General features: G+C 40.6%; 1 protein-coding gene across 2 annotated transcripts in view; it reads right to left on the bottom strand.

The window, feature by feature from the left end:
• The window catches only part of WASF2 (WASP family member 2), a 73,021-nt gene extending 46,655 nt beyond the window's left edge, over positions 1–26,366 (bottom strand). Inside the window, exon 1 of one of the 2 annotated variants that reach the window (XM_038531408.1) lies at positions 26,282–26,366. The gene's annotated coding sequence lies outside the window, so the exon portion shown is untranslated. Of the gene's footprint in view, positions 1–26,140 lie in introns of both variants that reach the window. The other variant, XM_038531406.1, reaches the window with a different exon arrangement.
• Between the last annotated feature and the right edge of the window lie 298 nt (positions 26,367–26,664).

The following is a 26,664-nucleotide window of genomic DNA, read 5'->3' as shown; positions in this document are numbered from 1 at the left end:
GAAGTAGGCTCCCTGTGGGAAACCTGATGCAGGACTCAATCCTAGGACCTTGGGATCATGACCTGAGCCGAAGGCAGTTGCTCTACCACTGAGCCACCACCCAGGTGACCCTGGAAACACTCTTAACTATAGAGAATGCACTGAGGCTTGCTGGAGGGAAGAGAAGGTGGGTTAAGTGGATGATGTGTTAAGGAGGGTACTTGTAGTGAGGAGCACTGGGTGTTGTTTTTATTTTTTAAGATTTTATTTATTTATTCATGAGAGACACAGAGAGAGAGGCAGAGACATAGGCAGAGGGAAAGGGAGAAGCAGGGTCCCTGCAGGGAACCTGATGCAGAACTTGATCCCATAACCCAGGGATCACGCCCGATCCAAAGGCAGATGCTCAACCACTGAGCCACCCAGGTGCCCCTAGCACTGGGTGTTTTACATAAGTGATGAATCACTAAATTCTACACCTGAAACTAATATACTGTATGTACACTAACTGGAATTTAAATAAAAATTTGAAAAAAAAAGAGAAAAATAAATAAAATCTTGGGCTATATCTTGAAATTCATCTGTGCATGGTATTTTCTGGAAGAGAACTACTTCAATTTATTTAGTAGTTAAAGGTTTTCAATTTTTACTTGAGACATCTTGTAAGTTATCTTTTGCTAGGAGTTTGTCCATTTTATCTAAATTTCAAAATAAACCATGATAGTATTCATACTATTCCCTAAATCGAATGGCAAAAATTATTGTTAGAAGTGTAAAATAGCTTTAAGAATGGAATAGTGGCAGAGATAAGGATCCAAGACATAAAGATTTGAGATTCCACAAATTTGCAACATGTTCATGTATCTCTGTGTTCCCAGAATATAGGCTTTTTTGGACACGGGATCATGCCAATCATCACCCTTTCATATACAATATATTCTCAAAAGTATTTGTTGATTTCCTATATCAAATGAAAAATACAAAATTGATAATTCAAGTCAATATTATTTTAATAAGCTGATTTTGATTAATGCATGGTTAACCAGCGTGACACTTGCAGTTGTCTTTATAATAAATGATCTTGGGACGTCTGAGTGGCTCAGCGGTTGAGCATCTGCCTTTGGCTCAGGCCGTGATCCCAATCCCAGGATTGAGTCCCACATCCAGCTCCTTCGGAGGAGCCTGCTTCTCCCTCTGCCTGTGTCTCTGCCTCTCTGTGCGTCTCTCATGAATAAATAAAATCTTTTTAAAAATGAATAAATAAAATAAAACAAAGGTTATTTTTAATAAAGTAAAAACTGGTTTCATAGGCCATTCATTCATTAAATTAGATGTAAAAAAAAAATCTATCCCTTGGGATGCCTGGGTGGCACAGAGGTTAAGCATCTGCCTTCAACCCAGGCCATGATCCTGGAGACCTGGGATTGAGTCCTGCAACAGGCTCCCTGGATGGAGCCTGCTTCTCCCTCTGCCTGTGTCTCTGCCTCTCTCTGTGTCTCTCATAAATAAATAAATAAAATCTTAAAAAAAAAAAAAAACTATCCCTTTAAATATAGCAATTCACTGAATTTAAAGAAAAAAATATCAGAAATTTAACAGCTCTTGGAGCACCTGGGCTCAGTGGTTGAGCATCTACCTTCAGCTCAGAGAGTGATCCTGAGTCTCGGGATTAAGTCCCACATCAGGCTTCTTGCATGGAGCCTGCCTCTCCTCCCTCTCCCTATGTCTCTGCCTCTCACTGTGTCTCTCATGAATAAATAAATAAAATCTTAAAAAAAAAATTAATAGCTCTGAACTATACAATACATATTATTTTTTAAAATAAGAATGTAATTAAGAAAAAAAGAATGTAATTAAGACTACTGTTACTATAAAAGCCACATTTCGTTATAGAAGAAAAAAAGTCATTTAAGTGGCTTTAAAAAATCATGCTAGTCATTTGTTTAATCTACTCCTTTCCTAAACTTTATGCTGCAGTAGCTAACTAGAAGGAAAACTACCTGAGTTAAATTTCAGTGTCCTTGCTCTGTCTCATCCTTTCCTGCTCTAGTGGAAGTATACTTGTTTAAATACATTCTATTTGAGGAAGAAGAAGCAAAGAGATAGTCTGATCTTTAAAATGCAGAGTGAGTGAGTGAGTAAATAAATAAATAAATAAATAAATAAATAAATAAATAGCAGAGCAGAGCAGAGCAGAGCAGAGCAGAGCAGAGCAGAGGGATCCCTGGGTGGCTCAGCAATTTGGCGTCTGCCGTCAGTCGAGGGTGTGATCCTGGAGTCCCGGGACCAAGTCCCGCGTCAGGCTCCCTGCATGGAGCCTACTTCTCCCTCTGCCTGTGTCTCTGCCATTCTCTCTCTCTCTCTCTCTGTGTGTGTGTCTCTCATGAATAAATAAATGAAATCTTAAAAAAAAACAAAAAAATGCAGAGCAGATTGTACTAGAATAGTTTTGAAAGCCGGTTTAGAGACTGACCAAAAAATACTAGTCCTCTATTAGTGAAGGTCAACATCTTTAATTGGACAGAGCTCCAGGGCAATGAAATTGGAAATGATTAGAAAAATAGGAATGGGGATGCCTGGGTGGCTCAGCACTTGAGTGCCTGCCTTCAGCCCAAGGCATGATCCTAGAGTCCTGGGATCGAGTCCCTATCGGGCTCCCTGCATGGAGCCTGCTTCTCTCGCTGCCTATGTCTCTGCCTCTCTCTCTCTGTCTTTCATGAATAAATAAATTAAATCTTTAAAAAAAAAAATGGGAATGGACATTACCTGGGAAACAGATCAATGAGACAGCACATCTGCCTTTGATTCTACATTGGTATAATCCTTTTTAACTAACATTAACGTAGCCTCCAGCACCATACAATAAGGTTTTTCCAAATATCTATGAGAAGTTGACAACAGTAATACTTCTCTGCCAATCTAGTAATATAGATGCATTTTACCAGCCCCTTTCCTTGTAGAAATCACATTAATAAAGATGTTTGGAGATTTATGGTTTTAAATGCCAGTATTTTAAAAAAGTGGACAAGTGTTATAGAAATTCTTGTTGGTATTTTTCAGTCTTAGAGGAAACTGGGTTTGACAAAAACTATTTCCCAAGTGGTCTGGAAGGAAGCAAAAGAATTAGCAAAATTGAGAGGAGAAAATATGAAAATGTATCAGGTGAAGACCTGAGGTTTGTTGGCAGGAGAAAAAAAGTGTCTGTATTGTGTAAACTAGAATCCATGGTAAACAAGATGCAATTATAATGAAGCAATTATCATGTCTTGTCACATTTGTTAAAACTGGAATCTTCCAAGCAGCAGTATCCTTTTAGGGTGTCCATTCTTCTTGGTTTGCATCAATTGTCCCACAGTAATTATTAATAGTATTCTCTCTTACTCTTTTTTTTTCTCTTTTTTTTTTCTCTCTTACTCTTAAAAGTGAACTGGTTTATACAATAAATTATATTACTCTATCATTGAAGAACCAGGAGGCAGGGCTGCTAAAACAGCTTAAAGTTCAGGGTCCAATCATAGTCCCAACTAAAATTCAGTACAGATTTACTTCTCATAGGTAGCACCATGAACAGAATAGCCAACTAGCATTATGATTAAAAACACAGTGAGGGCAGCCCAGGTGGTTCAGGGGTTTAGCGCCGCCTTCAAGCCCAGGGCGTGATCCTGGAGACCCAGGATCGAGTCCCACATTGGGCTCCCTGCATGGAGCCTGCTTCTCCCTCTGCCTGTGTCTCTGCCCGCCCGCCCGCCCCCGTCTCCCATGAATAAATAAGTAAAATCTTTTAAAAAAATAAAATAAAATAAAAACACAGTGAACTGGGGATCCCCTGGGTGGCTCAGTGGTTTGGTGTCTGCCTTCAGCCCAGGGAATAATCCTGGGGACCCCAGATGGAGTCCCGCATCAGGCTCCCTGCATGGAGCCTGCTTCTCTCTCTGCCTATGTCTCTGCCTCTCCGTGTTTCTCATGAATAAATAAAATATTTAAACATTTTTTTAAAAGGGCAGCCCCGGTGGCACAGCGGTTTAGCGCCGCCTGCAGCCCAGGGCGTGATCCCGGAGACCCTGGATGGAGTCCCAAGTCGGGCTCCCTGCATGGTGCCTGCTTCTCCTTCTGCCTGTGTCTCTGCCTCACTCTCTCTCTGTCTCTATGAATAAATAAAGTCTTTAAAAAAATTTTTTTTAATTAAAAAAAATTTTTAATAAAATAAAAACACAGTGAACTGGAACCAAATGGCTGGAGTTCAAATCTCGGCCCTTTAACTGTGTGACCTAAGGAAATTTTGTCATTTTACTCCTATTTTGAAATAATTTCAATCTTAGAGAAAAGTTGCAAGAGTATTACGAAAGACTCCCTTATATCCTCCATCTAAGTTCACCAATTATTAACATTTTACCACATTTATTCCCTACCCCCACTTTTTCTATATTACTAATTTTTAAAAAATCATCTGACAACAGGATGCAGACATGGTTCCCCCCGCCCCCCGTGTCTAAATACTTCAGGGAGTTATCTCCTGAGAACAAAATATAGTACAAATATCACATTAGGAAATTTAATGATGAGGGTGCCTGGGTGGCTCAGTCAGTTAAACATCTACCTTCGGCTCAGTATATGATCCCAGGGTCCTGGGATCGAGTCTTGCTTTGGGCTCCCTGCTCAGTGGGGAGTCTGCCTCTCCCTCTGCCTTTCCCCCTCTGTGATCTCTCTCAAATAATACAATCTTTAAAAAAAAAAAGAGAGAAGGAAATTTAACAATGATGCAATATTATTATCACAAAGTCCATATCTAAATTCAATTTTTTAAACATTCTTCTATTTTTATGTAATCTCTACACCCAATGTGGGGCTTGAACTCACAACCCCAAGATCAAGAATCACATGTTCTACTGACTAAGCCAGCCAGGTCCCCCCCCCCCCCCCCCCCGCCCATAACTAAATTTTAGATAATGTCATCCCAATAAGCTCTTCATAGAAACTTTTCCCTCAATCCAGGACCTCTACCCAGAATCGAGGGCAGGTTTCTTAATCTCTTTGTATGTCAGTTTTCCCATCTGCAAAGTGGTAGATAACATTATCTACCTCATGGGAGTATTGGGAAAAATAAAGAGGTAAATATATACAAAAACTTTAGAACAGTTGTTGGCATTCAATACAGGTGTTAGCTGCTTTCAGGAAATGAAAAAGACTCTACATAAGGTAGAATTATGTCAGATAATGGAAATAACTCCTTAGACACTTATACTTTCTGAAGCCATTTTAATGAAAATCTCTGTAAAATATACTGTGCATATCCATTATTTCCTAAACAGAATATACTAAACATAATTTAACATTTTCTTAGTAACTCAGGGCCTTCACATCAGCAATGGTATTATGCTATGAAACCATGATGCCGTCAGAGGATCCTGAGGTGTGTGGGCTATATGCTTCTGTTGTAAAATGACCATAAAGTTCTGGACAGACATCTTGAATCTCCTCCTTCTGCTGCCATGCTTCTGATCACTAGTATGTATTAATGCCTCTAATCTATATTATTTTTTAAGATTTTATTTATTCCTATTTTTTTTTAAGAGAGAGAGAGCAGGGGGAAGGGCAGAGGGAGAAGGAAAGAATCTTAATCAGGCTCTATACCCAGCACGGAGCCCAACTCCGGGCTTGATCCTATGACCCTGAGACCATGACCTAAGCTGAAATCAAGAGCAAGTCAAACGTTTAACCGACTGAGCCACCCAGGTGCCCCTAATCTGTATTATTCTAATAATGCTTATGGTCATACAAAATTTCTGATTAAAAAAGCACTTTCATATCATCTCTCATTAATTCAATGAATATCTACTATGTCATTTAATTAACTGATTTGAATCTCACAAGAAGTCTGTGATGCAAAAAGAACATATATTACCACTCCCAATTTTAATTACCTCATTATAAATGAATAAATTAAGGCTCAGAGAGGTCAACTGACTTACTTTGGGCCACAAAGCCAACAGGCAACACAGCCAACCCTCACACAACTGGATCCTCAGTCCCTCAACATACAGTTATCTCTGAGTGAGGCCCTAAAATGATGCTACTTTTGATGTAAAATGAAAAAGCTTTCTGATAGCTCTCTGCCACTCAAAAGCACTTCTAGCTTACTTTTATATGCAAGGAGTTACGTTCTGGTTGGCTGAAACTGCCAGATGTTCTTCCTCTGCACTTTCTCAATATCCTTTCTAAAAATTTCTGAACTTTATGGCAACCCTATATTAGTATAGGCTCCACACATTTGCAACTTGAGATAAATTCAGACCTGAAATAAAGAAAAGACTGGCTAAGAAAAGAGTATAAATAAGATTACGGGGAGAAATGTTTAATGAGCTGTTTTTAAGCATTTTAGGAGTCTAATTTACATACAATTAAAGTTAAATTGCACATCACTCTCAGCTATTCATTAAAGCAGGTACAAGGACCTCTACCTAACAAAATAACCTGGTAACACTATTAGCCTAGTTTCAGCTACCGTATGACTCAAAGTAACAGCTGCACCTAAAGAAAAACAACACACAACACTCTCACTAGGATTTACCCCAATTAGCCCAAATTAATGAGGTTTGATTGTACCTCCAATGATGACCCACAAAACCTATCTTCCCCTGACAAACTAGAGTAGAAACTCAAATGCAGTTAAACCATCAGTCCTAAAACTAGGTAGAGGAAACAAAACAAAATAGCCATGGTATAGAGTTAAGAGCCAGAAGGCTAGTGTACTAGGCCAGATTATGCTGCTGAATCTGTGACCCTGGTTCACTGTACTTGTCTAGCCTTCAGTTTCCTCATTTACCAAATGAAGGAGCCAATAATGTGGGCACTAAAAGGATCCAGAGCTCTTTGGCTAAAGAATAGGAAATGTACAAGAAAGTCTATAAAATCTTATACTAGAAAGCAAGAAACACTAATCAAAGACTACTGCAGTTATGTCAGAAGAAATCAGGAGCTGGGGTACCTGGGTGGCAGGAGCTGGGGTACCTAGGTGGCTCAGTTGGTTTAACATCCAACTCTTGATTTTGGCTCAAGTCATGATCTCAGGGTAGTGGGATCGAGGTTGGACTCTGTGCTGAGTGTGGAGCCTGCTTGAGATTCCCTCTCCCTCTTCCGCCCCCCACACCTTTCCCCCACCCCAGCTTGCACAGGTGTGTGCATGTGCCCATGCAAGCAAGCACATGCTCGCTCTCTCGCACTCTCTACCAAAAAAAGAAATCAGAAGCCAATGTGAAAAGGCCCCCAAAGATCCAAGATGGAACAAACTGAACATCAATAAGAGTAACTACAATGGATTAAAACGTATCAAATATGTTAAAACTCATAAATTCATAATAATCCTTTAAAAAAAACAACTCACTGATCCCCTTTGGAGTATGTCAGGGAACCAACCCATTATTTTGAAAACTTGTAAAGAAGTAGAGAAAGAAAAAAAAAAAAAAAAGAAGTAGAGAAAGAATCAAGCATTTATCCTGCCTTTCCTGTACAAATCAAACCTCAGGGTAACCAAAGAGTTGATAAATGAAAGTTTTTCTTTTTTGAAGTATTCCAGTTAATAAATAAAGAATATAAAATATCATCACCTTGCAAACATCTAATGAAATAAAAGAGCTAAGTAATCGTCATCCATGACCACTTACAACATAGAAAGAGACATCTGAACATTATAAAACCTCCTTTTGGAAGACTACTACACCACTCATGAAGCATTACTGCCAAAACAGGAAACCGGATTCAGGCCAAGCCTCTAGAATTGTGCTGTCCGACAGGTAGCCACTACACACATGTAGTTATTGAGTACCTGAATGTGGCTCATCTGAACTAATATGTGCCATAGCTATAAAACACACACCAAATCACAAAGATTTAGTATTTAAAGAAATGTAAAGGGCAGCCTGGGTGGATCAGCGGTTTAGCGCCGCCTTCAGGCCCAGGGTGTGATCCTGGAGACCTGGGATCAAGTCCCATGGTGGGCTTCTTGCATGGAGCCTGCTTCTCCCTCTGCCTGTGTCTCTGCCTCTCCCTCTGTGTCTCTCATGAATAAATAAATAAAATCTTTAAAAAATAATAAAATAAAATTTAAAAATGTAAAATTTCTCATTAATAATCCTTATGTTAATTACACGTTGAGGGACGCCTGGGTGGCTCAGAGGTTGAGCGCCTGCCTTCAGCCCAGGGCATGATCCTGGAGTGCCGGGATCGAGTCCCACAACAGGCTCCCTGCATGGAGCCTGCTTCTCTCTGCCTATGTCTCTGCCTGTCTCTTTCTGTATCTCTCATGAATAAATACAATCTTTAAAAAAAAAATCACATCTTGAAATGATAATAATTTACAACTACTGTGTTAATAAAAAATATTATTAAAATGAATTTCACTTGGGGCACCTGGGTGGCTCAGTCGGTAAAGATCTGCCTTCTGCTCATCAGGTGGTCATGATCCCAGGGTCCTGGGATTGAGACCCACATTGAGTTTCATGCTCAGCGGTGAGTCTGCTTCTCCCTCTGCCCCTCCCCACTGCTCATGAGCACGTTCTCTCTCTTAAATGAGTAAATAAATCTTTAAAAAATACAAAATAAAAATAAACAAATTTCACTTGTTTCTTGTTACCTTTTTTTTTCTTACCTTTTTTTTTAATATATATATATTTTTATTTATTTATGATAATCACACAGAGAGAGAGAGAGAGGCAGAGAGAGAAGCAGGCTCCATGCACCGGGAGCCCGACGTGGGATTCGATCCCGGGTCTCCAGGATCCCTCGCGCCCTGGGCCAAAGGCAGGCGCCAAACCGCTGCGCCACCCAGGGATCCCTTCTTCTTACCTTTTTAATGTGACTATTAGAACATTTAAATTTGAGGCCTGAATATCTCTATTAGATAATGATGCTCTAGATCTAACAACCAGTTTACAGGGAATACAAGAGATAAAGAACATAAATGAATTGTAGAAATTCAATTAGCAAAATCCAGAGTAGGAAAAACTACAGAACTTGCTTTCTTCACAACAAAAAGATACAGGGGAAAAAAGGAGGCAAGAGGACCTATAGAATAAAAGAGATTTAAGAGTCATTAAACCAAATCAATATATGGACCTTTTTTGGAAACGGACTTTTGAATACACCAAATGTTTAAAGAGAAATGGGGGGCAGGGAAGAAGAGAGAAACAAAGAAAGAGAAAGCAATTGTAGAAATTTGAAATTAATAGAGTATTTGATGATCTACCCCCCCCTTTTTTTAAAGAATACTTATCCTTTATGTCTTAGAGCTACATAGAGAAATGAATGGACATAATGTCTGGGATTTGTTTTAAAGAATCCAATGAGGGGTGCCTCAGTTAGTTAAGAATCTGCCTTCATGAAGCTCAGGTCATGATCCCAGGCGAGCCTCTCCTCTGGGCTCCCTGCTCAGTGGGGAGCCTGCTTTTCCCTCTCCCTCTGCCCCATCTCCCACTATTAGTTCTCTCTCTCTCAAATAAATAAATAAAATAAAACAAAAAGAATCAATGAGGGTGAGGGAATAAGCAGTAGAAGTGGTACAGATGAAACAAGATTGACCATGGGTTGATCACTGTTGAAGCTGAGCAATAAACATATAGAGGTTCATTACATCATACAGGATATATATGTTTGAAATTTATTTGTTTACATATATGTTTATATATGTTTGAAATTTTTCTTTCTTTCTTTCTTTTTTAAAGATTTTATTTATTTACTCATGAAAGACACAGAGAGAGAGAGCGCAAGAGGCAGAGACAGAGGCAGAGGGAGAAGCAGGCTCCATGCAGGGAGCCTGACATGGGACACAATCCCAGGTCTCCAGGATCAGGGCCTGGGCTGAAGGCGGCACTAAATCCCTGAGCCACCCGGGCTGCCCCATGTTTGAAATTTTTCAAAATTTTTGTTTATATATGTTTGAAATTTTTCAAAAAATTTACTAGAGAAAAGTTTTTTTTTTTTTAAGACTGTATTTATTTATTTATGAGAGAGGCAGAGACATAGGCAGAGGGAGAAGCAAGTTCCCTGTGGGGAGCATGATGCAGGACTTGACCCCAAGACCCCAGAATCATGACCTGAACCAAAGGCAGACACTCAACCACTGAGCCACCCAAGCATCCCTGAGAGAAAAGTTTATATACAAGTTTTTCAGTCTACAAGGGTGCCTAGGTGGCTCAGTCGGTTAAGCACCCAACTCTCGATTTCAGCTCTGGTCATGATCTCAGGATCCTGGGATCAAGCCCTTGCAGCAGGCTCCATATTCAGTAGGGAGTCTTCTTGAGGACTTCCCTCCCTCCTCCTCTCTCCCTTGTAGTATTCTCTCTCTTAAAATAAATAGATAAGTCTTGGGGAATTCCTGGGTGGCTCAACAGTTTAACACCTGCCTTCGGCCCAGGGCCTGATCCTGGAGTCCTGGGATTGAGTCCCACATGGGGCTCCCAGCATGGAGCCTGCTTCTCCCTCTGCCTGTGTCTCTGCCTCTCTCTCTCTCTCTCTCTGTCTATCATGAATAAATAAATAAATAAATCTTAAAAAAGATTTTTAAAAAGTTATTTAAAAAAATAAAAATAAATAGGTAAGTCTTTAAAAAAACTCAAAAAAATTTTAAAATAAGTTTTCAACCTACGAAATCTATGAAAATAAATCACAAGGTTGGCTAGCAGCTCAAGAGGCCATTAAATTTAGGTTTCTGCCTCTAGGAACATTATCTTCAATGTTACCTCACTTAACACATATTTATTGAGTTACTACTAAGTGCAAAGGCCCCAGCATTGTAGATGTTCAGAGATACAAGAAATAGCTTCTATTTAAGGAGTTCAGTCTTATAGGAGAAATGAGAAAAGTCTACAAATATAAAACAAAATAAAAACTGATGAAGTTATGGTTTACCTCTGGTTACATAAATCACAGAAGCATCACAGAGAAATATAACTGGACATTAAAAATAAGCAAGATTTGGATATACAGAAACAAGGAGTATTATATCTGAGGCAGACAAACAATGTGAGAAGCACATAAGCAGAAAATAATGAGACATCTCTGGGGAATGAAGATGAGTACATTATTGCAAAAGTAGTGGGAAGCAAGGCTGGAAAGACAGGTAGGGCCAGATCACAGAATCTTAAACAGGTTGAATTTATACTTTAGTCAGTAAGTGATGAGAGTCACACAACTCGAGTTACAGATTACAGAATATTTAGGAAGATGTCACACATCTCACACTTAAACACAGTAGAAGAGAATAGAGCTGGAAAGGGAGAGCAGAATTAGAGACAAGAGTCATGGCAAAGGTAACAAAGGCACTGAACTTGATTAGTGGGAGAAAAAGACATGAAGGGACCTAAGAGCCTTGTCATGAAAAGAGATAGGGAATTCAGGGAAGCCAGTAGCAACTAAAGCCTTACATCTGGATGAACTGGGAAATTAGGGGAGCCAAAGCTTGGCTTGTTGGCAGACCTATAACCCCGCCCTAAAATGTGCTGAAGGGCACCTGGGTGGCTCAGATGGTTGAGCATCCAACTCTTGGTTTCAGCTTGAGTGGTGATCTCAGGCTTGTGGAATTGAGCCAGGTGTTGGGCTCTGTGCTCAGTGTGAAGTCTGCTTGTCCCTCTCCCTGTGGTGCTCCCTCTACCTCGTTCTCTCATTAGTAACAAATAAGATCTTTTTTAAAAAATAAGAAAATGTGGGACGCCTGTATGGCTCAGTGGTTGAGCGTCTACCTTTGGCTCAGGCCGTGATCCTGGGGTCGAGTCACACATCTGGCTCCCAGTAGGGAGCCTGCTTCTCCTTCTACTTACATCTCTGCCTCTCTCTGTGTGTCTCTATCTGTGAACAAATAAATACAATCTTAAAAAAAAAAAAAAAAAAAGGAACGAGCAGAAGAAAAGCTTAGACTTCTCATTTTAACCTATAAAGAAGTCAAGGTCCTGAACGAAAATGCTACACAGGTGTGCTAAATACCTTTCTTAGAGAAGCATATAAAACACTATTTGAGATGACATGATCTTGTATATAGAAAACGCTAAGGAGGGGTACCTGGCTAGCTCAGTCAGGGGAGCATGTGACTCTTGATCTCAGGGTTTTGAGTTCAAGCCCCACATTAGGTGCAGAGATTATTAAAACATAAAATCTTTTTTAAAAAATGCTATGGAGGGATCCCTGGGTGGCGCAGAGGTTTAGCGCCTGCCTTTGGCCCAGGGCGCGATCCTGGAGACCCGGGATCGAATCCCACGTCGGGCTTCTGGTGCATGGAGCCTGCTTCTCCCTCTGCCTGTGTCTCTGCCTCTCTCTCTCTCTCCGTGTGACTATCATAAATAAATAAAAATTAAAAAAATAAAAAATAAAAAATAAATAAAAAATAAAAAATGCTATGGAGGGATCCCTGGGTGGTGCAGCGGTTTAGCGCCTGCCTTTGGCCCAGGGCGCGATCCTGGAGACCCGGGATCGAATCCCACGTCGGGCTCCCTGCATGGAGCCTGCTTCTCCCTCTGCCTGTGTCTCTGCCTCTCTCTCTCTCTCTCTCTCTCTCTCTCTCTGTGACTATCATGAATAAATAAATAAAATCTTAAAAAAATATAAATAAATAAAAATAAAAAATAGGGATCCCTGGGTGGCGCAGCAGCTTGGCGCCTGCCTTTGGCCCAGGGCGTGATCCTGGAGACCCAGGATCGAATCCCACGTCGGGCTCCCGGTGCATGGAGCCTGCTTCTCCCTCTGCCTATGTCTCTGCCTCTCTCTCTCTCTCTCTCTCTCTGTGACTATCATAAATAAATAAAAATTTAAAAAATAAAAATAAAAATAAATAAAAAATGCTATGGAATCCTCAAACCCCCCAAACCCTCTAGAACCAAGGTTAGCAGAATATGAGATCAATCTACAAAATCAACTGTATTTCTTTTTTTTTTTCAATTGTATTTCTATGCATTAGCAATAAGCAATCCAAAAAGGAAATTAAGAAAACAATTTCATTTACAATAGCATCAAAAAGAATAAAATACTGGGGTGCCTAGGTGGCTCAGTTGGTTGAGCGGATGACTCTTGGTTTCAGCTCAGGTCACAATCTTGGGGTCCTGGGATGGAGCCTTGCATCAGGCTATACTCTGATCATGGAACCTGCTTATAATTCTCTCTCCCTCTCCCCACCTTGCACTTACTTCCTCTCTCTAAAATAAGTAAGTCTGTTAGTAAAATCTCCTTTTTTTTAAGTAGCCCAATGCTAGGTTCGAATTCATGACCCTGAGATCACGACCTGAGCTGAAATCAAGAGTTGAACATTTAACCAACTGAGCCACCCAGGTGCTCTCATCATGCCCCGTAAAGTACAAGAGTTTTTTATTTTGATGAAGTACAATTTACCTATTTTTTCTTGGTTTGTGCTTTTAGATGTCATATGTAAGAAACTACTGCCTAATCTAAGATTATAAAGATTTACACCTATGTTTTCTTCTAAGATTTTTATATATTTAGATCTTATATTTAGGCCTTTAATCCATTTTGAGTTTTTTTTTTAATGTATTAACATAAAGGTAGGTTTAGGTAGGCTTAGGGTTAGGTAGGGTTCTAACTTTATTCTTTTGCATGTGAGTATCCAGTTGGGGGGGCGGGGGAGAAAGGCAGTGGGGCAGGAGATAGTGACTACAAACGTGCAAGAGGAAACATTTAGGGGTGATGGATATGTTCATTATGGTTTTCTTTTTCTTAAGATTCATTTCTTTATTAAACAGAGAGAGACAAAGCAGAGCAAGTAACTAAGAATACCAGTAGGGGGAGCGGGACAGAGAGAGAGAGGGAGAAGCAGACTCCCTGCTGAGCAAAGAGCCTGACACAGGGCTGGATTCCAGGGTCCTGGGACTAAGCCACCCAGGCATCCCACTATGTAAATTTTCTTAACTATGGTGGTGGTTTCACTGGTACATACATAAGTCAAAATCTACTAAATTTTACATTTTAAGTAGATGTGGTCTGGGATCCCTGGGTGGCGCAGCGGTTTAGTGCCTGCCTTTGGCCCAGGATGTGATCCTGGAGTCCCTGGATCGAGTCCCACATCAGGCTCCCTGCGTGGAGCCTGCTTCTCCCTCTGCCTGTGTCTCTGCCCCTCTCTCTCTCTCTCTCTCTGTCTCTGTGTCTCTCATAAATAAATAAATAAAATATTTTTAAAAAATAAAAAATAAAAAAAAAATAGATGTGGTTTATTTTATGTCAACAATATATATTTTTTTAATTTTTAAGTAGGTTCCACACCCAATGTGAAGCTTGAATTCACCACCCGGATTAAGTCACATGCTCTACTGACTTGAGCCAGCCAGGTGCCCCTTAATAATATTTCAATAAAGGTATTATAAAAATAAAAGCACTATTAATTCAAGTATTTAAACTGCTAGGGTTCTATAAGCCAGACAATAATTATTTTTTTAAAGATTTATTTTACTTTTAAGTAATCTCTGTGCCCAACCTGAGGCTTGAACTCATGGCCCCAGGATCAAGAGTCACATGCTCTACCAACTGAGCCAGCCAGGAGCTCCAATAATTTTATTTTTTATCTTTAAAAAAATTTTTTTTAAGATTTTATTTATTTATTAGAGAGAGAGAGAGAGAGAGAGAGAGAAGAGAAAGAGACTGCGCATGTGAAGAGGGAGGAGTAGAGGGAGAAGCAGACTCCCTGCTGGGCAGGAAGCCAAATGGAGGGCTTGATCCCAAGACCCTGAGATTATGATCTGATCCAAAGGCAGACACTTAACCAACTGAGCCACCCAGGTGCCCTTACCTTTTTTTTTTTTTTTTTTTAAGTAAACTCCACTCCCAAACATGAAGCTCAAACTCAAGACCCCAAGATCAAGAATAGAATATCCAAGACAAAAACAAAACAAAACAAGAGTACCACGCTCTAGCAGCTGGCTCAGACAGTAGAGCATGCAATTCTTTATCTTAAGGTTGTGTGTTCAAGCCCCAGGTTTTGCGTAGAGATTACCTAATGAAATTAAAAACAACAATGACAAAAACAAATTCCTCCCCCCACCCCGAGAATTCATTTAGAAACAGGAATGAGAGAGTTCTGATATAGTCCCCTCTTAGATAAAGATGTATAAACAAAGGGATCCCCCCAGGGAATGATGTTGAAACCTAACCCAAGTAACATTTTTAGAAATCATCCAGAAAAAACTATCTAGTGAAATCTTCTCTTTTGGCAGATGACTCTACAGAAGTAGCTAGAACTAGGAGGATATAAAGTTGTGTGTTGAAAAATGTGGAAAATAGCTTCCATGTAGACAAAAATAAGGTAATGCAGTAATGGAAAAATAGTCTAAACTATAATTATCAGATGATGAGCTCTAAAGCTACCTGTTACACTATAAGAAAAGGGTTTCAGAGTCCCTAGGCTTACCCCAAATACAGCTACAAAACGCAACAAAATGCTGGCTGTTATTATGAAAGCTCTGGAAACACAGAACACATTATCCTGCCCTTGTACAAACCAAAGTGTATCTGTACCTAGAAGAGAATGTGCAGTTGTGGTCATCATTGCACAAAAAGGTAAAATAGAGCAGGCCTATAAAGGTATCCAAAAAGACCAGAGGAGCTTCTATACTTCTATATGTTTACAGATTTTTTTAAAAATTATATATATATATATACACACACACACACTCATATATATATATATATACACACATACACACACTCATATATATATGACTTTAATATAAAACAAAGAGGGTGTGAAATGGTAAACATTCTGCAACAAATCTTAGACATTATAAAGCAGTTAGAAGTCTAAAGAAACAATAAAGTATATTAAATTATTTTTTAAGCCCAGATTTTAGGATCAGATAGTTTTTTTTTTTTTTTTTTTATTCATGAGAAACAGAGAGAGAGAGAGAGAGAGAGAGAGAGAGAGGCAGAGACACAGGCAGAGGGAGGGAGAAGCAGGCTCCATGTAGGGAGCCCCATGTGGGACTTGATCCTGGAACTCCAGGATCACACCCTGGGCCAAAGGCAGGCACTAAACCGCTGAGCCACCCAGGGAGCCCCTCAGATAGGAGTTTTATGTGGGGGGAAAAAGGGGTGGAGTGAGAAAAGGAAATAAGGAAGGGAGGGAGGAAGGCTTTGAATTCTAGTAGCAGCATGATTAACTCTGTGACCAAGGGCATGTTACTCAATGTTCTTTCAGCCTCACTTTTCCCATCTGTAAAAAACTAATTTGAAGGACTGCTATGAGAAGGAATGTGCACACTGCCTGGCACATAGTATACACTTACTACTCAGCAGCTACTGCTTTTATTAGGACCAATAAAAAGTAATAGCTTACTACCCAATCCAGCATATAAAGTAGTAAAACTCATTACTCAGATGAGGTGTACAAAATGTAAGAAAAAATAATTTACATAGTCTAGGTAAAAAGCATAGGTTACATTTCCATGAGAAATTCCAAAGAGAAATTATGAACTATGGGCAATGTAGTCTTAAATTTTGAAACTGAAATCTTAATCCCTTTCCCAAAAGCAGAATTCAGGACTAGACAGGTAATGTATCCAACCAAATATGTCATTTCCTAATGTTTAACAACAACTGTCAACATTTACTGAGCAATGGATTAAATAATGATGTCATTTAATTCTTCTAATACCCTTGGAGATATGCTCTGTATTTTACAGAAAAATTACATAGGTCTCCGTTTTACAAATAAGAGAACTGAGGCTGAATCACTGCCCAAAATTACATACAAAACTAGTAGTGAGGGTAGCCCTGGTGGCTCAATAGTTTACTGCCTTCAGCCCAGGGCGTGGTCCTGGAGACCCGGTGACTCTGCCTCTCTCTCTGCCTCTCTCTCTGTCTCTCATGAATAAATAAATAAAATCTTTTAAAAAAGAAAAAAAAAAAAAAAAAAACTAGTACTGAAGAAGCCTACATTTGAATTCAGATGGATTGACTCCAAATCTATACTCATAACCACAGAACTATACTGTCTCACACTATGCAAGAAATGTTGGGTGCTGGATATTCAAGAATGAAGTGAATGACCAAAGAGTACATGTGGGGGATCCAGAGGCACGCCCTGGGCCAAAGGCAGGCGCTAAACCCGCTGAGCCCCCCAGGGATCCTCCCGGGCCAGGGATTGAGTCCCACATACAGTCTGACATCCTGCTCCCTGCAAGGAGCCTATTTCTCCCTCTGCCTGTGTCTCTGCCTCTCTGTGTGTCTCTCATGAATAAATAAATAAAATCTTAAAAAAATAAAAAATAAAAAAATTAATAAAAATCCCTAAACTATAGTCTCAGCTGTGGTAAGCAAAATGCAGAGAAAGAGGAAAATATGTCAAAATGCTAAATGGTAGTGGGACATCTGGGTGGGTCGGTCAGTTAAACATCCGACTCTTGAATTCTTGGTTTCTGCTCAGGTCAGGATAGCAGGTTCTTGGGATCACTCAGTAGGAGAGAGAGTCTGTTTCTCTCTCCCTTCCCTCCTACCCACCCTCTGCTGTGCAAGTGCATGCACACTGTGTCTCTCTCTGTAAAATAAATGAATAAATCTTTTTTTAAAACATGCTAACTGGGCAGCCCTGGTAGCCCAACAGTTTAGCGCCGCCTTCAGCCCAGGGCGTGATCCTCAAGACCCAGGATCCAGTCCCATGTCGGGCTCCCTGCATGGAGCCTGCTTCTCCCTCTGCCTGTGTCTCTGCCTCTCTCTGTGTGTCTCTCATGAATAAATAAATAAAATATTTAAAAGAAAAAAAAAAAAAGATCTGGGTTCATAATGATATCCCATGAATTTGGATGAATCTCAAAAATTTTATATTGAACAGGAGAATCCAGGCACAAAAAAGTATATATGGTGTGAGTCAAGAACAGGCAAAATTAATTTGTAAGGACAGAAATCAGAACAGTGGTTGCCTCTAAGATAGTAGGGACTAATTGGAAGGGTGGAAGGGTGTGTGAGGGAAGACTGGAAGGTTATAAAAATGTTCTATATCCTGACTGGAGTGCTGGCTACACGTGTGTTTACATTTGTCAAAATTCACCTAATTATATATTTCTTTCTGCCCATTTCACAGTATGTAAACTGTGCCATTAAAAAATCTCATTAAGGGATCCCTGGGTGGCACAGCGGTTTGGCGCCTGCCTTTGGCCCAGGGCACGATCCTGGAGACCCAGGATCGAATCCCAGGCCAGGCTCCCGGGGCATGGAGCCTGCTTCTCCCTCTGCCTATGTCTCTGCCTCTCTCTCTCTCTCTGTGTGACTATCATAAATAAATAAAAATTTAAAAAAAATAGAAAAAATCTCATTAAATTCAAACAAAGAAAGAAGAAAGACAAAAAGAAAGAAATCTCATTAAAAAAATGAAGGAGGTAAAATAATAAATAGGAAAATAAAATAATAAAATAAATAAAATAAAATAATTAAATTTTAAATTAAAAATAAAATAAAATAAAATAATAATAAAATAAAATAAAATAATAAAATAGGGCAGCCTGGGTGGCTCAGCGGTTTAGCGCCACCTTCAGCCCAGGGCATGATTCTAGAGACCCAGGATCCAGTATGGCATAGGGCTCCCTGCATGAAGCCTGCTTCTCCCTCTGCCTGTGTCTCTAATAAATGAAATATTTAAATAAATAAATAAGCAAATAAACAAATAAATAAAGGGTAGGGACCCCTGGGTGGCTTAGTCGGTTACCAGTCCCTCTCTCTCTTTTTTTTTTTTTTTTTTTTTTAATTTATTTATGATAGTCACAGAGAGAGAGAGAGAGGCAGAGACACAGGCAGAGGGAGAAGCAGGCTCCATGCACCGGGAGCCCGACATGGGATTCGATCCCGGGTCTCTAGGATCGCGCCCTGGGCCAAAGACAGGCGCTAAACCGCTGCGCCACCCAGGGATCCTTTTTTTTTTTTTTTTTTTTTCTTTTAAGACTGATTGATTGATTTATGAGAGACAGAGAGGGAGTCAGAGACATAGGCAGAAGGAGAAGCAGGCTCCATGCAGGGAGCCTGATGTGGGACTTGATCTGGGTCTCCAAGATCATGCCCTGGGCTGAAGGCAGGCACTAAACGGCTGAGCCACCCAGGAATCCCAGCCAGTCTGACTGGACTCCAACCCAGGTCATGATCTCAGCATCCTGTGATCAAGCTCCTCCTTGGGTTCTATGCTCAGTGCAGAGTCCACTTATCCCTCTCCCTCTGCTCCTCCCCATACTCACTCTCTAAAATAAATAAAATCTAAAAAAAAAAATTTAAAAAGATCTTATTTATTTATTCATGAGAGACCCAGAAAGAAAGAAACACAGGCAGAGGGCGAAGCAGACTCCCTACAAGGAGCCCCATGTGGGACTAGATCCCAGGACCTCAGGATCATGACCTGAGTCTGAAGGCAGACACTCAACCACTGAGGCTCCCAGGCGCCCCAAATAAAATCTTTTTTAAAAAATTAAAAATAAGGGGACGCCTGGATAGCTCAGCAATTTAGTGCTGCCTTCAGCCCAGGCCGTGATCCTGGGGACCCAGAATAGAGTCCCACGTTGGGCTCCCTGTAGGGAGCCTGCTTCTCCCTGGGCCTGTGTCTCTGCCTCTCTCTCTCTGTGACTCTCATGAATAAATAAATAAAATCCTTAAAACAAAACAAAACAAAAAAAACACCTGGGTAGCTCAGCGGTTGAACGTCTGTCTTCGGCTCAGGGTGTGATCCCTGACTCGTGGATGGGGATCACAGATGAGGATCATATTGGGCTCCCTGCGTGGAGCCTGCTTCTCCCTCTGTCTGTGTCTCTGCCTCTCTCTCTCTCTGTCTCTCATGAATAAATAAATAAAATTAAAAAAAAAAAAATAAAGGTCAGAGGCTGGGAGGATGGGCAAAATGGTTGAAGGGGAGTGAGAGGTAAAGGCTTGTAGTTACGGAATGAATAAGTCACAGGGATGAAAGGTACAACATTGGGAATATAGTCAACAGTATTGCAATAGCCCTGTTATGACGAAAGAAGATCACGCCCCGGGCCAAATGCAGGCTTTAAACCGCTGAGCCACCCAAGGATCCCCAGGAATACTATTCTTTAAAGACTATCAATATTCTACAAAGGGAAATTAGAGTTCTCAATTGTGAACGGAAAGGAACATCAATGGGCATGACCTAAGACCTCCTTCTACACAGTTAAACAACAATTTCACAAGATATGATTTAAGAGAAAGCTTTCAGGGACGCCTGGGTGGCTCAGTGGTTGAGCGTCTGCCTTCCGCTCAGGGTGTGATCCTGGAGTTCCGGGACTGAGTCCCACATGGGGCTCCCTGCATGGAGCCTGCTTCTCCCTCTGCCTATGTCTCTGCCTCTCTCTGTGTCTCATGAATAAATAAATAAAGTCCTTATTTTTTTTAAGATTTTATTTATTTATTCATGAGAGAGAGAGAGAGAGAGGCAGAGACACAGGCAGAGGGAGAAGCAGGCTCCACGCAGGGAGCCCGAAGTGGGACTCAACCCTGGGTCTCCAGGACTACGCCCTGGGTCAAAGGCGGCGCTAAACCGCTGAGCCACCTGGGCCGCCCAATAAAGTCTTTTTTAAAAAGAGAAAGCTTAAAAAAAAATAAAAAATAAAAAAAAAAATAAATAAAAATAAAAAAAAAATAAAAAAAAAATAAATAAAAAGAGAAAGCTTTTTATTTTTTTTTTTAAGAGAAAGCTTTTTAGATTGCTTGTTAGTACTTGCTACAACAATGGCATAATCAGGGGGAAAAAGGCTCACTTTTGAATACTTGAGAGTAAAAGAATTGTTTTTATTATATTACTATGTCAATTACAAAGTTTAAATATCACAAAGTTTAAATATACCATAAGCCACATCATGTATTTGTGTATATATATGACCCCACGTGTATGTATATATGTATGTGTGCATATATACACATAGTCATTGAAATTGGAACTAAGCTGAACCACTGCTTCTTTTTAAAAGGGCTTCTACAGTCTAAAAATAAGAAACTTACTTCTGTTCAACTGGAATTAATCTTACAACTAAGAGAGTATGCCTCAGACTCCCATATTTTACCAGAAAAGAAAAACAGCTTGAAAAATATTATAGGCAAAGTTTAATAGCCTCTCCCATCAATCTCAAACTATTTTTCTTTATTAGTGTGTAGAAATCATGAAGAGCAAATTTTTCTGATATTTCTATATCTGAACATTATTTCCTCTGCAAGCATTCAACAATTCTTGTTTCTATTCTTCTCTTTTCTAATTCAATTCTGTTTGGTTTCTAAGTTAAGAAGTGTGTTTCATTTGCATAAATGGTAACTATTCTGAGATACCATTCATAACTATACATTTGAATTCTCCAGAGTACCATTCATAACTTCAAATGGAACAGGAAAAAATTCATTCAACATCACTTTAGTGGTGACTAAAACATGAATGATTATAATGTTATATTGTGGAGGATTGGTCAAAGGAGAATGAAGGCCCCAAATGTTACTACTAACTTGTAATCACTTTATGAATGCCCCAAGGGACCAAGAACCATTGCCTTGACCAATCTACCCATCATAAAACATACTGAGCTTAGAAAAACATGCCCATTAGCTAAACATAATTTTTTTAGAGTTATAAAGTATCTATGCAGGAACATCAAAAGATGTAACTTAGCCATAAAACTCAAAAATTATCAAAGAAGAATCCTGACAAGTCATGGCAAGTTTTCTACAAAACCAATGCTGACTTTTCTTTAGGTGTTCTTTTCATCTATGAGCTCTTCCAAGAAAATCTTTTATGCAAGGTAGTAGTAGTCTAGTAGTTCTTTACACCATTAATCAGTGGTAGAAACTAAATTTACATAGATCTGCACAAATAATTCAGCTATCTATTTGTACTGCTCTAATATATTTAAACCAAATAAAATAAAATTTGAACAGAAAAAGAAAATAATGGGGCTATTTTAAGGTTGGTCACCTCCTGGTTTCCCTCGTTTTTCTTTCTTTCTTTCTTTTTTTTTTTTTTTTCGTTTTTCTTTCTTATCTGAAAGTCATAAACAAGAGATTGTATAACTAGAAAGAAGGAATAAAAGGAGACTGTATACCTAAGAATGTCTATATTTACTTCCCTCTATGATCCCACCACCTCTACCCTTGATATAGTAGTTCTATATACAGGGGACAATTGTGCCCCTTGGGAGACATTTCACAATACCTAGAGACATTTTTGGCTGTCAGAACTAGTGAGAAGAGGGTACTAATGGGTAGTGAGTAAAGACCAGGGATGCTGCTAAACATCCCACAATACACAAGACAGCCCTCCACAATGACAGATTATCCCACCCAAAATGTCAATAGTGTCAAGGTTGAGAAACCCTACCCCAAGGCCTAACAAAGACCTACCTCTCAGAAGACAATAAATATTTGCTGATCTGAACTGAAAAGACCATGAATTAGAAGAAAAGCAAAACCTACAAGAATGAAGAAGACAGAGGCCATGATTTAAGCAGTATCAGCATCTATAAGCCTTTATTGAATGTTGAGCACCAGTCACAGCAAAAATGAACAACCCAGTCCTGCTCTTAAGAAGCTCATGGTCAAGCAGGGAGAAGAGTTTTGTAATTCATCTAATATCAGATTTGACAATCTGATAAATGTTTTAACAAAGGAGAAAACAGGGGCACCTGGGTGGCTCAGTCAGTTAAAAAAAATCTGCCTTTGGCTCAGATAATAATCCCAGATCCCAGGGTACTGGGACCCAAACTGAGTCAGGCTCCTGCTCAGCAGGGAGTCTGCTTCTCCTCCCTGTCTGTCCCTCCTTCTCCACCCATCCTCTGTCTTTGGCTTTCTCTGTCTCAAATAAATAAAATATTGGAAATAGGGACGGCTGGGTGGCTCAGCGGTTAAGCACCTGCCTTCCGCTCCGGGGTGTAATCCTGGAGTCCCCTCGGGCTCCCTGCATGGAGCCTGCTTCTCCCTCTGCCTATGTCTCTGCCTCTCTCTCTGTCTCTCATGAATAAATAAATCTCAAAAAAAAAAAAAAATCTTTGAAATAAAAAATAAAAAAATAAAAAGAGGTATAGGAAAAAATAAAAACAAAATTTAAAAGAGGGGTAGAATGTCATTCAAAGATCTGTAACAGGGAACAATGAGGATATTAAAAGGAAATTTTGGTATTTAAGGAAAAACGTACATTGGTATATATTAATTAGAATATGATAATTACACGAAAGAAGACACAAAAAGTGTCTTCTATGTACTACTGTTTTTAGGACTCATGCCTTTGAAATTAGTTTGGTTTACAATATTTTCCCTTGTAATTGTCCTTGTCATCACATAAGTTTTATCCACTTATTTATCCATGTAGGTTTTATCCATTTATCCACAAACCCTTCAATTCCAAAATCTAAAAGGCTATAAAAACAAGTTTTTAAATATTTATTTGGTAGCAAAACCTGACAAGAAATGATATGATAGTAATTATTTATACCAGTTGGTGTGAACATTCTGACATTTTACTACACATGGGAATGTGTTTGATTACAAGGTGCTGACCCTGACCTCTCTGGGATGTTATATAACATAAAGTACATGTACTATATCCCTTTTCTAAAATCCCAAAAATTTTTTTAAAAATTAAAAAAAATAAAATCCCAAAAATTCTATATGCAAAAAATATCTAGTCCCAAGAACTGTTTCGTTTTTTGGGGTTTTTTTTGGCCCCAAGGTATTTTGATATGGTATGCTAAGATTAAGTCTTAAACAGGCTTATACTAAGTCTTACTAGTCTTATAACTAATAAAGCAAATGAAAATAGATCTTCACATACAATAAATTCAATGCCTTAACAACTATTCACATACACAATCCTGTAAAATGAAGCATCAAAAAGATTTTTAACAAATGTCAAAACTCAAGCACCATTACGTTTTTTCAAGTGACGGTGATATACATCACCCAGTATCTAAATCAATTCTTCTTAGGTTGAAATTCACTAATTTAAATCATAGTTAAGACAGACCAAAAGACTGCAATTGGTTACTGAGGAAAAGAATCAAGGGACGCCTGGGTAGCTCAGAGGCTGAGCGTCGGCCTTTGGCTCAGGGCGTGATCCCAGAGTCGCGGGATCGAGTCCCACTTCGGGCTTCCTGCATGGAGCCTGCTTCTCTCTCTGCCTGTGTCTCTAAGTCTCTCTCTCTCTTTCTCTGTGTCTCTCATGAATAAATAAATAATCTTAAAAAAAAAAGAAGAATCATCCACTGGTGAACAACAAACTCAGTAAAATGTTCTGATTTTAAGAAATTTATCTCAGGTTTCATACCTAAAATTTTTGCATTCTAGAATACAATTCCTCAACTTTGAACAAATTACAATGGACTTTTCCTGTGAAAGCGGGGCCTCAGACACGGACAGCAACAGGGATTGCTCCTAAGATATTTGAACTGCAAGAAGAGTTTCAAAGTTCTTTCCTTCCTTCCTCCTTCAGTTGCTGCTTTTCTGGTTTTAGAATTTCAAACAAAGAAATACATATTGGCTCCACTGCTAAGAAACGCCCTCTTTCTCAGCAACTTCCTCTTCCAATTTTCTTCCCCTATCATTGACACATGAGAACAATACACTCTGCCCGTCCTACCATTTTGATTAACCAAAAGCTGAGGCTTGAAAAAATTAAGGGCTACAATTTATAGTATCCAGCTACTAGTCTTTGACTCCAGGTCCAAAATCTTCACTCATCTAGAAGTCAGATAACAAGGAACACAAAGAAAGGAAGGAATATTATTCTTCATCAGAGGCAGGGTACTGAAACTTTCGTTCCAAGAATCGGAAGAAATTTGAACAAATGGAAAATTTCTCTCATCACAAGAAAATTTAGCTTTCTTAGGGAGGAGGAAAAGCTACTGACTGGGCTGGCACCACTCTGAACCAAGAGTCAAGTCTAAACACCAACAGTTGGTGAACTTCTACAGGTCACTTGGGTCAGCATCCAAAATGAGTTCTTTGAGGTTTTGACCTTTTACACTTCACAGTAACTTCTACAATTTAGAAATGGTCCTTTCTAACTTACAAACCGAAGAAAAGGAATGCACTTATAATTAGCAATCCGGAGATCAAGGTCCAGCCTGTCTCCATGCCATAAGTCAACTCAAGTGTCTGGGACCAGACCCCTCCCCCCAGTTGTGACAAAGCAAACTTCTTTTAAGTGGACAATGACTTCCCCCTTGTCTGGTGATTCTCAAAGGAAATCACCTTATGGTTGGTAAGCTCTGTACCTCACCATGTGACCCTGGACAAGTTACTTAACTCCCCTGAAACTCAGTTTCCTTATGTGTAAGTTCTCAACAGCCGCTGTAAAAATTCAGTAAGAACATAAGCCCAAATAAGCACTGGCACATAGTAGGAGCAGCATAAACGCTCCCCCTCCTATTCCTAACCCACCAAGAATTCTTTTGGGCCTAAATTTCAATCATTGTCCCAAGAAGCCCCAAGGATGCTATCCTCTCTTCTGATGCACTAGTGTATAAAACTTTGCCATCTCAGAGGGTCTAGGATCCTAGAGGATCAAGACAATCGGGAGTCCACCTCATCACAGTCTGGGGTCCATCCAGAGCTTTCACGGAAGAGCCCCTCTGGCCAACTCTCCTCCTGACCCTGCAGAACCATCCAGTACACATATATACGCGCACACACGTACACACAGTCCTCTCCACCACTCCTCCTGACCTAGCAGGCCAGAGGTCTCAAAGAGCACTTCAATTCCTTCACGGCCCAGAGATGGAAACTGGGGAAGAACTTGCCCGAGATCTCGGAGAACATCAGAGATCCAACTCATGTACAACTGCCTGCAAAGCCTTCGTTCTACAAATAGGGAAACTGAGGCCCAGAGAGGGAAGTGACTTGCCCAAGGTCACACAGCGAGTTAGTGGCAACGCCAGGTCAGGTTGAGGGCACTTTCCAAGCCTAGCAGATTTGCGGGCCCCCTCCAAGTCTCCGAGGGGATCTCCAGGACACCTCACCCCTGCGGAGGGGAGTGTACAGTAAGAGGCCACCCCGCGCTGACCGCTCGCCCGGCCACTGCCCGTCAGCGGCGGGAGGCGCGCCACCGACTCCCCGGGGACCCCGCGAGGCTCCGGGCAGGGGGTAGGCGGTGGCGGCGCGGCCGGGCCCGGCGCCTCACGGCGGGGCCCGCCCGCGGGGACTTGTTGCTCACCTGGTCGCGCGCGGCCGCCCTCAGAGATAGAGGGGCCGACCAGCCGCCCTTCTCCGCACGGGGTCTGTTCCCGCGGGCCGCCTCCCGGGACGCCGCACAGCCAGACCCCCCTCAGCGCGCTACGCCCCCAGCCGCGCTCACCCGGCCCGCGTCCGCCATTACGCGATTCCCCGCCCTGGGACGCAGCCACACCCCGCCAAAGGCCCTGATTGGCTCCCTGCCCCACCCTCCTGGGGCTTTCGGGCATTCCATTGGCCTGAGTCGAGTGCCAGTTAAATAGCTACGCAAAAGACGTACTCCCGGGCAGCGCCTGGGGAGCTCCACCCGAGCTACTTCCGCAATCGGAGTAAACAGCGGGGGGGCAAACCAAGTGAAGTGGGGGTGGAGATGAAGCGGGATCAACTCCTAAATTCAGGATAGGAAAATCCCACCGAAGAAAGTGGGAAAACTCGTACAAAGTGTATTGAAAGATGGGTTCTTCTCGGAAGAGTTCAAAGAACCAGGATTTTTGGTGTAAAAAAGAG

This window comes from Canis lupus, chromosome 2, assembly GCF_011100685.1.
Source record: "Canis lupus familiaris isolate Mischka breed German Shepherd chromosome 2, alternate assembly UU_Cfam_GSD_1.0, whole genome shotgun sequence".
NCBI lineage: Eukaryota > Metazoa > Chordata > Mammalia > Carnivora > Canidae > Canis > Canis lupus.
Note: the sequence above shows the minus strand (reverse complement) of the source record. Positions and strands in the feature narration are given on the sequence as shown.